Source organism: Trematomus bernacchii, unplaced genomic scaffold (assembly GCF_902827165.1).
Source record: "Trematomus bernacchii unplaced genomic scaffold, fTreBer1.1, whole genome shotgun sequence".
In the NCBI taxonomy this organism is placed as follows: domain Eukaryota; kingdom Metazoa; phylum Chordata; class Actinopteri; order Perciformes; family Nototheniidae; genus Trematomus; species Trematomus bernacchii.
In genome coordinates, this window is record NW_022987727.1 from 11,069,823 (window position 1) to 11,077,997 (window position 8,175).

At 40.7% G+C, this 8,175-nt stretch overlaps 1 long non-coding RNA gene across 1 annotated transcript; it reads left to right on the forward strand.

The window, feature by feature from the left end:
• Positions 1-2,916: 2,916 nt before the first annotated feature.
• On the forward strand, positions 2,917-3,289 carry LOC117493973. The gene is made up of 2 exons (XR_004557041.1): positions 2,917-3,057; positions 3,155-3,289. It is a non-coding gene; the product is annotated as an uncharacterized LOC117493973 (long non-coding RNA).
• The last annotated feature ends 4,886 nt before the right edge of the window (positions 3,290-8,175 follow it).

Sequence of the window (8,175 nt, forward strand, 5' to 3'; positions counted from 1 at the left end):
CCGGTCATAAAACCGATACATGATGTCCAGAAGGAAACGAAAAACTGCTTTTAATTTGTACTTTTTTGCACGGAAAAAAAGGTATTTGCATGTGCATGTCCTCTTGAATTTCACGATTTTGTTTTATTTCCATCATAAAGCAATAACGCTTAAGCTAAAGTGTTGTGGGTGTTGGCAAATATCTGAGACTATCTTCATGTTCAAAGAAACACTTTCTCCTCTCTTTGCATACCACGCCCTCTCTGTGTGCCTGTAAAAAGAATATGAGTAAGACTTTATTGCATCCAAGGATGACCCCTTGAGTGGAAATGCTGCATCTGATCATTCATAGGGACAGAAACAAGTAAAGGTGCCAACTAGAACCATGTATGATCCTTTGGTTTGTCCCCATGGGAGAAACTATTTGGGTTAGGGTTAAGTTTCCAGCTTGGAACCTTTTAATGCGTTTTACATAGAACCCAAAATAAAGGGTTTATACATAAAACCATCTGCTGGGGTTCTGTCCAGAACTTTTCTATATTCTGAAGGCTCATACTGTACATACTTTCCGCTGTAGTTAGGCGATGTGCAAGTTGTTACTATACTACAATTGAGCATCTGCATGGTGTTCCAAGCATGCATGTTTATTAATCCTCACTCCACATTTCATTGTTTGCCAGGAGTAGCAAACAATAGCAAGTGGCTGTCTTTGTCCTTTACAGATGAATCGTATTCATTAAGGGAACTCCCCGAACATGGAACACAATTTCAGTTTGTTATCTTTTTCTGGGCAAACAAACTGGAGGTGCAACCCACTGGAGTGTGGAACAAAACAGGAGCATGAGCAGGTTGGCCACAAAAGCCAGCACTGACCCTCTATTGCCCCTATCACACCAACGTGGTTCCCGTTCTAGCTCCGTGCTTGCGCTCTTCTGGTTCGGAACCGGTTTTTATTTTCAGCCCCCGTTTTGTTCACACCGCCCAGAGCCCGACTGGTGCTGCCGCGGCTGCGTCATGACGTCACCGTTTACGTCGCCGATTTTCTCCCCAACGGCGCTCACAACAACAACAACAACAATGGGGGACTGCGTTGGGTCGATGATCGTGTTGCTTTTAATCATACGAAGCCAGATTACATTAAATAACTACTTCTCAACCCTTATACTTTTCTCCAGAGTGCCGTGGTTCATTGTCTATTAATGTGTTTCAGCGGCATTTACCGACCGCTGCAGTGCTGCCCGCTGTTTGGCATCACAACGCTGTTATGAACGTTTCTTTGTCCGATAGCTGCTATAATACAAAACAAAACGTCTGCCTGCTCTCCACAATGATCAATAACAGCGAACGGATGGTCAAAGTAAGGTACAAATAAACAGAATCACACTAAGCCTGGTTAGTGTTGCCTGACTTTATAAAGTGTGTGGATGCGTTCTAGTCACTTTGCTCAGCCCTACTACTTGTTACAACTTTTATTTGCCATACTCGCCATAAACTGTTAGCTCAGGTTGATCCCGCCCCCCTCCGACGTAAGTGTGACGTATGCGGTTCTTGCTTCTAGACCGCCAATTTTTTGGAGCTTGGTAAGAACCGGTTTTCGGGGAAAAGAGCCGGCTCCGCTGCGGTTTGAACAGGAAAAACCGGTGCTTATCAGGCTCTAGCTCCGAACCGGCCCTGGAAGCGCGTTGGTGTGAAAGGGGCATCTGACATGGCAAATGACGTAATTTACAGTACTTAGATGAATATAGTATATTAATACTACATGTTTGCACAACTCACAGCAACGTCATATACTGTATCTGCCCATCATTTAGAATTTTGTGATGAAAGAAGAAAATCAATAAAAACATTTTGAAAAAGGAAATATAGTGGATCCTCGCCGACACAAAAGTATACATTTACTTTCAGGGTGCTCATAAGACCCAAGCAATAGGGTTTAACAGAGAACCCTTATATATACCAAGGATTTAATCTAGAACATGGATGTTTTAAAAATAACCCCTTTATAATGGTATCACCCTAAATGCATTAAATAACTCATCACCCTACAGTAAATGCATTAAATAACTTTTTCTTGAATAAATAGATCTTTGGATGAAAGGGATTCTTAATAGAACCTGTAGACTTACAAAGCACTTTACAGTAGCTCATACACTGAGAGGCCTTCCCTGGAAAATGTCCCATTTCTAAAATTGTTGGAAAAGACTTTTGGGGTTTTAGGAAACTTTCTTTAAACAAATGTTTGGACTGTGGTAAGACAGTATGGACCTGTTGGACTAAATTAATAATGCAACAACAACATGCACGAAATCTAAGGGGCTGTGAGTACAAGATGAAAAAGGGTAGTGTTGTTGGATTAACAGCACAATACTGCCCCATAGTGGGAAAGGGTAAAATAGATGCAAGCTAAAATTATGGAATTTACTGATCCTCCATTCTGGGTAATCTTCCCTTTTTTGGCTAATGCCATATTTTGTAATTCAACTTGTAGACTATAGGACTCATTTGTCTGCTGTGGATAACTGTTTTTCCAGCAAAGCCACAGAGGACACTGTCTGGACATTGACAGCTCATCTACCTGGGTTATCAGCCAGTATGCCAAGTAGCTAAACACACATTGGCATGCAATCACACAAAGGCTTTGTAGTCATAATGTCTCCCTACAATGGCATGAATGGAATCTGATCAAGCAAGATTATTTACCGTATTAAATGGCATCAACATACAGGGTTTGGAATCTCTGTAATGTTACTTTTAAAAGCCTATATTGTTCAACTTCCCAACCTTTGCTGTATTCTTAATAGACACCAAATAGACTTACTGGCCACTTTATTAGGTACACCCAAAGCCCTATGAAGAGAAAGTTGCGTCATCTCCGTTCACTCCAATGGACCATGGAATGCATATTTGAGACTTCTAAACAGTAAACAAAAACGTAATTTATGAGTGAGTGTTTTTAGCAGAGCCATATTATGTCCTTGTGATTCTGTTGATTATTACCTGTCTGTATTATGTTGCAGCTCAGCTGATTTTGGATTGATGGCAAAGGGAGAGGGACTTAAGTGAGAGTGAAAACACAAGGTAAGTTTAAAATAGGTCAGCAATTTCCCATCCTATAGGTTGCTTTATACAGTAGATGTATCTAACCCTTGCTCCTGTCTTTGTCTCCCTCTTTCAGCACAAGAACCCCAGGGGGATTCAATGGAGCCTGAAGACCTGCAATGAGACCCTCACCCTGCACCTGAGTCTCAACTCCCAGAGTTTTGCAAGCCTCTCCCTGTTCCTTATTTTTATTAAACAGACATTAAGCTTCCCAATGGTGTGGTCTTCGTTTTGTGAAAAATATGATTACCTTGTAGTGCCGAGAGAAGGGAGACGGAGGCGGTGCATCGGAGGTGCAAATCCCACTTTATTGAGGAGCAGAAATCGACATGCTGTCGGGTCGAAGGCACAGGAGACAAGAGAAAATGAAAGAGGAGGACACACAGTAGGTACCCCGGAGGTACCGTCAACATATATGTCCGGGCGGAAACAATACCCCCAACCTGTAGTTCCCGGATTGAATTATGTAACCCCAGTGTATGAATCAGTGATCACTACAACCTCACATATTTTGTTACTGTTGTTGTCTTTTGTGATAGTTAAATTGCTCCTGCTGACTTGAGCCAGCCATTCTTTCCTCCTCTCTGTGTCAGTGGGGAAACTTTACATTTGTACTCCTTTCTCTGAGCAATTGGAGCATCCCCAGGCAGCACAGCAAACCATGGGGGAGACTATATGTCAGGACAACACAGAGGAAAAGGCACAGACAAACTGCATGATATGCTACTCGATGTCTATTGAATTCCATTTATTAACTATTAAGAGACTCCACGATCCGCCATTGCTGTCAAAAAATGGTCCATTGGAGTGAACGGAGTTGACGTAACTGTCAATATGCGGCTCTGGCAGTGGCGGCCGGCCCATAGGGGTGCTAGGGGCGCCGCCCCACCTCTTCCCACATTCTAGATTGTCATTAAAAAATATTTCAATTTTTAAATTAGTTTTCTTTTTTTAAATTTCTTTTTTAATGAACAAGGTACATATTATATAGTTTGTGTCAGTTAAAGGTGGGGTAGGTAATTTTGGAGAAACGAGATCGCTAGAATTTGAAAATACACAGCCGGAAAAAATCTGCCACTTCCTTACAGAGCCCCTCCTCCAACACACACGAACGCGCACATGACCAATGAGGGCACGAGATAAGTTTGTGCCCCGATGGAAGGCTGACAGGCAGGTAGGCCATCCAGTTATTTTAGCCGGGAAATGATTGGCTTCCACAGATGACATTTTTTTATGGATTTTTTGTCAAAGCACTTAAGATATTTATTGCTATCGGGATGTTAAGAGCATTCCATGGAATATAACAAAAAGTGTATCTCGAGCCGGTTTCTCAAACTTACCTACCCCACCTTTAAATGTATAATCTACGATAAAATATCGATACAAATTGCTTTACGATGTCTAAAGTTACTGATAAGTCATGTGTTTCCTGCTTGGGGCGCAGAAGTCTTTGCCCATTGACTCTCGTTATAAGTGGTGAATGCGCAGTCCGCACCCCTTCAATGCAAGTGATAGGAGCCATGGATGTATAATAAGAACTGGGTTGCAGTCGAATAGTCCAAAAATCAGCTCCTAACGTCTAACCCTATCGTCTATTCCTTGACCTCTGTGTGAAACGTCACGGGGTTAAGGGATAGTGGATAGGATAATTCAAAAAGATTTAGGAGAAGAGACTGCGGTGCTTTGAGAATCCGACTGCACTTTCACTATCCGACGTGTTTATGATGCGCCAGCAGACGTCATAAATGTGCGTCTGCTGCTGTGGGGAAACTATGGAAACTGCAGTTTTCTATACAGCGGACTACAACATGGATGTATAACAAGAACGACGGACTACTGTAAACTCATCTAGAGACTCTGCACCGTGCTCTGATGCTGTTGTTTTATGCTTTATGAACGTGGACAACAGAGAAACAAAAATTCTTCATGACCAAAGTTGGAATTGAAATAAAAAAGGAAAGTGAAACGTATGCTCGTCACCCTCTCCCTCCGGTCCACATTAATACAAATGACCCCAATACATATGATTTTATGAAAAGATCTTAAAATAAATACTGTATTTATTATAAACGTTAGTCCTTAACATCTATCACTGTGTATATCACCATTCAAACATCTTTTAAAAGTTGAACAAACCCCACACAGCTCAGTAAAGACTGTGAAATGTTGACTTTATTTGATCATTTCAGTAAAAACTAACGTTCATATTTCTCTTTTTGATTATAATACTGATGAACCTTCAAAACAAAGCACTTTGGCAAGTTACCACATACGTTTTAAAATGCTTAATAAGCACCGTAACTTTCATGATATAATTTCTCGGTCATAATCGGTTGTTTCCGTGAACAGCCGAATGTTGTGTGACTGCAAATGCTTTTCTCCTCTCCTTTCGTAAAGGGAGGTCCAGTGGTTCCTAAGCTAAAGGAGGTTATAAAGGAAGTTTGAAACCTCCTTTCCTATCATCTAGGCTGCGTTTCACTTCGGTTAAATGGATTCCTTGCGTCCCTCACTTGCGTTGTTTCCCTGCGACTAGTCCCTCCCACCAGGGAAGCATGGAGAGACGCAAGGAAACCACATTTTACGTTTCTAAGGTAAGCGGACATGAAACTATTCAGCAAAACTATAAATAATAATCTAAGTTATTGAGTTTTTAGCATAATACTTCAGAATCTTAAAATCCCTTAACATTTGTATGCAATGTGCTAAATGCAACACTGGAATCAAGCAAATATTAATATGTTTGCATGACATTAGTTATTTATATTTTGCTATCACTTAATTATACGTTTAATACATTTAAGTCAAGCTAAGGTACATGTGATGGTAGCTAGTTAGTGCTCTTACCTGTGAGGCCTCCTCCAAACAGCATTATAACCAGACTGTATCATTAAAACTATAAGTACCAGTTCTAGATCCTTGACTTTAGACAAACAATTCAAAAGACAAAATGTATTTAAAGAACAATCTTTATTTGAAGGTGCCTCTTAACCTGAGATATTAGTTATACAGTAATAGTATTGACAATCTAAAAAAACTGAGCAACTCAACAGTCAACTTTATATTTTCTTATTGTCTAAAGCAGGGGTCGGCAACCTTTCTGATATGAAGTGCCATTAAAAAAAAAAAATGTTATCAGCGTGCCGACGATCGTGAATTATCAACGGGGGGGGGGGGGGGTGAAGAGCTCGACGAAAACACTCGTGAAAAGTGATGTTTAAAACTCAGTTAATGGGGCTCAGTTAATGGGGCTCATTCACTGGCGCTTCCACAAACAACAACCAACATAATTGTTAGATTCAAATGAAGTAGCCTACATTATTCAAGTTTACAGTCTGTGGATAATAACACGGGAGAAATGGGCGGAAGCGCTCTCTTTTCCTCTCTCCTGACAGCCTGTCAGTATCTCATGCAGCTCACTGATCCAGTAATGAGTGACAGTGAAGAATAAATATATTTATAACTAGTTCCAGAGGTAGATAAAATAGCTAAGTGTGTTAGGTCTAACTCTTGTCTGTTTTGCTCCGCTCACCGGTCCGTCACAGCGGGTGGAGCTGCAGGATTTCTGCTTCACACACGTTGCAAACCGCTATTTTATTGTCATTTTCGGACACCTTAAAATACTGCCAGACTAGTGAAGCGATTTTGGCGAGCTTGTTTTGCCGCACACAGAGAAAAGTGTCGTGTATTTTACGTCTCGCGATCAGCCTTTTTAGAGAGCACCGACCGATCGGCAGAGAGAGAGGATCGGCCGATATCGATCGCCACGCAAAAACTGCATTACGGAGGAAAGCGGCAGAAAGTCGCCTGGAGTTAAAGAGAGCGGGGCTGCGTTGCGTGCATGGCTTCCTTCTGTAGGTAACGGGGAGACGCACTCTGGCGGCGGTCTCGTTCAGGATCCGAAAATAAAATTTAAATATTTTGCTCACTTATTCCACTTATTCCTAGTGTGCCACTGGTTATGGTGCCAGGGGTTGCCGACCCCTGGTCAAAAGCATTCATTATTTTCATTTTTCCCCTCTCATATTCAGTGTGGACGGATTGAGACAGCGTGGTGTCCCGAGAGCTGCAGAGACTTCAGGGAGAAACCTCCGTGTGATGGACGTCCTGTCTGTTGGTTTGGAGAGGACTGAGGGTCTTTCCTCTGCGAGGAGGACCAGGCCTGATGGAGGAGCCCATGCACAGGCCTAGTCTGTCACTTTATTTGACTAAATGTGTTTACTTATACATTTAATAGGTTTACACCTTCTGTCCATATGTGCTTTTTTATTTAAAACATGTTTGATTAACTTTTGGTTCACATTTCAATAAATTGTATTTGCACTCCTTTTGTCCATTATTCTTACTGAAAATGTTAGATTACACATTCACATCTGACTGAAGATTGGCCCCATTTATTTGTGACGTTGCAAAATCTGCGGTACAAGGCACAGGTGTTGTGAAGCTCATAAAGTGAGGCAAATAGAAATAATCAGCTGATGGAGTGTAGATGTGGAAATAGGTGCATTCGGTCAGCTGACTGTGTTTTCACAATAAAAGTAGTTTCTTAGTGAATGTCTTGTACTGGTCTTAAAATCTCATAACATCAGCTTTTAATTTCCCTCTTGGATGTTCTTCTTGACCCTCAGAGAAGGAGAAAATGTTGAGTCGTGTCTTTCAGGCATGTCCTTTCCTAACAAAAATTACAGGAAACATAAAACATATTATTATTGTGTTATTTATGAAAGTGTGTTTGTGTGTTTAGGGGCTGTAGATATAATTATTTTATATGTTTATTTTTTATTTCAACAGTGAGCTACAAAGACAATCAGATTATGAATGAACAGTACGAAATTCATCAACATTGAAATATATTTTATTATCAAAATAATATTTCACTGTTATCAAAACGTAGTGCAACTGTAGAAGCTTGCTCTGTTGTCTCACTGAAAGAATCACTTTTATCACGTTTTTTACAGACAATATTGAGAGATAAATAGCAGTTGTCACTATGTGTTAAATAGCTTTGCTTTCAATACATTAAATTAGAAAGCTGACAAAGTCATATTGCTTAACATCTAAATGTAACCTTTTGCATGGAAAAAACCCTCAACTTAACCG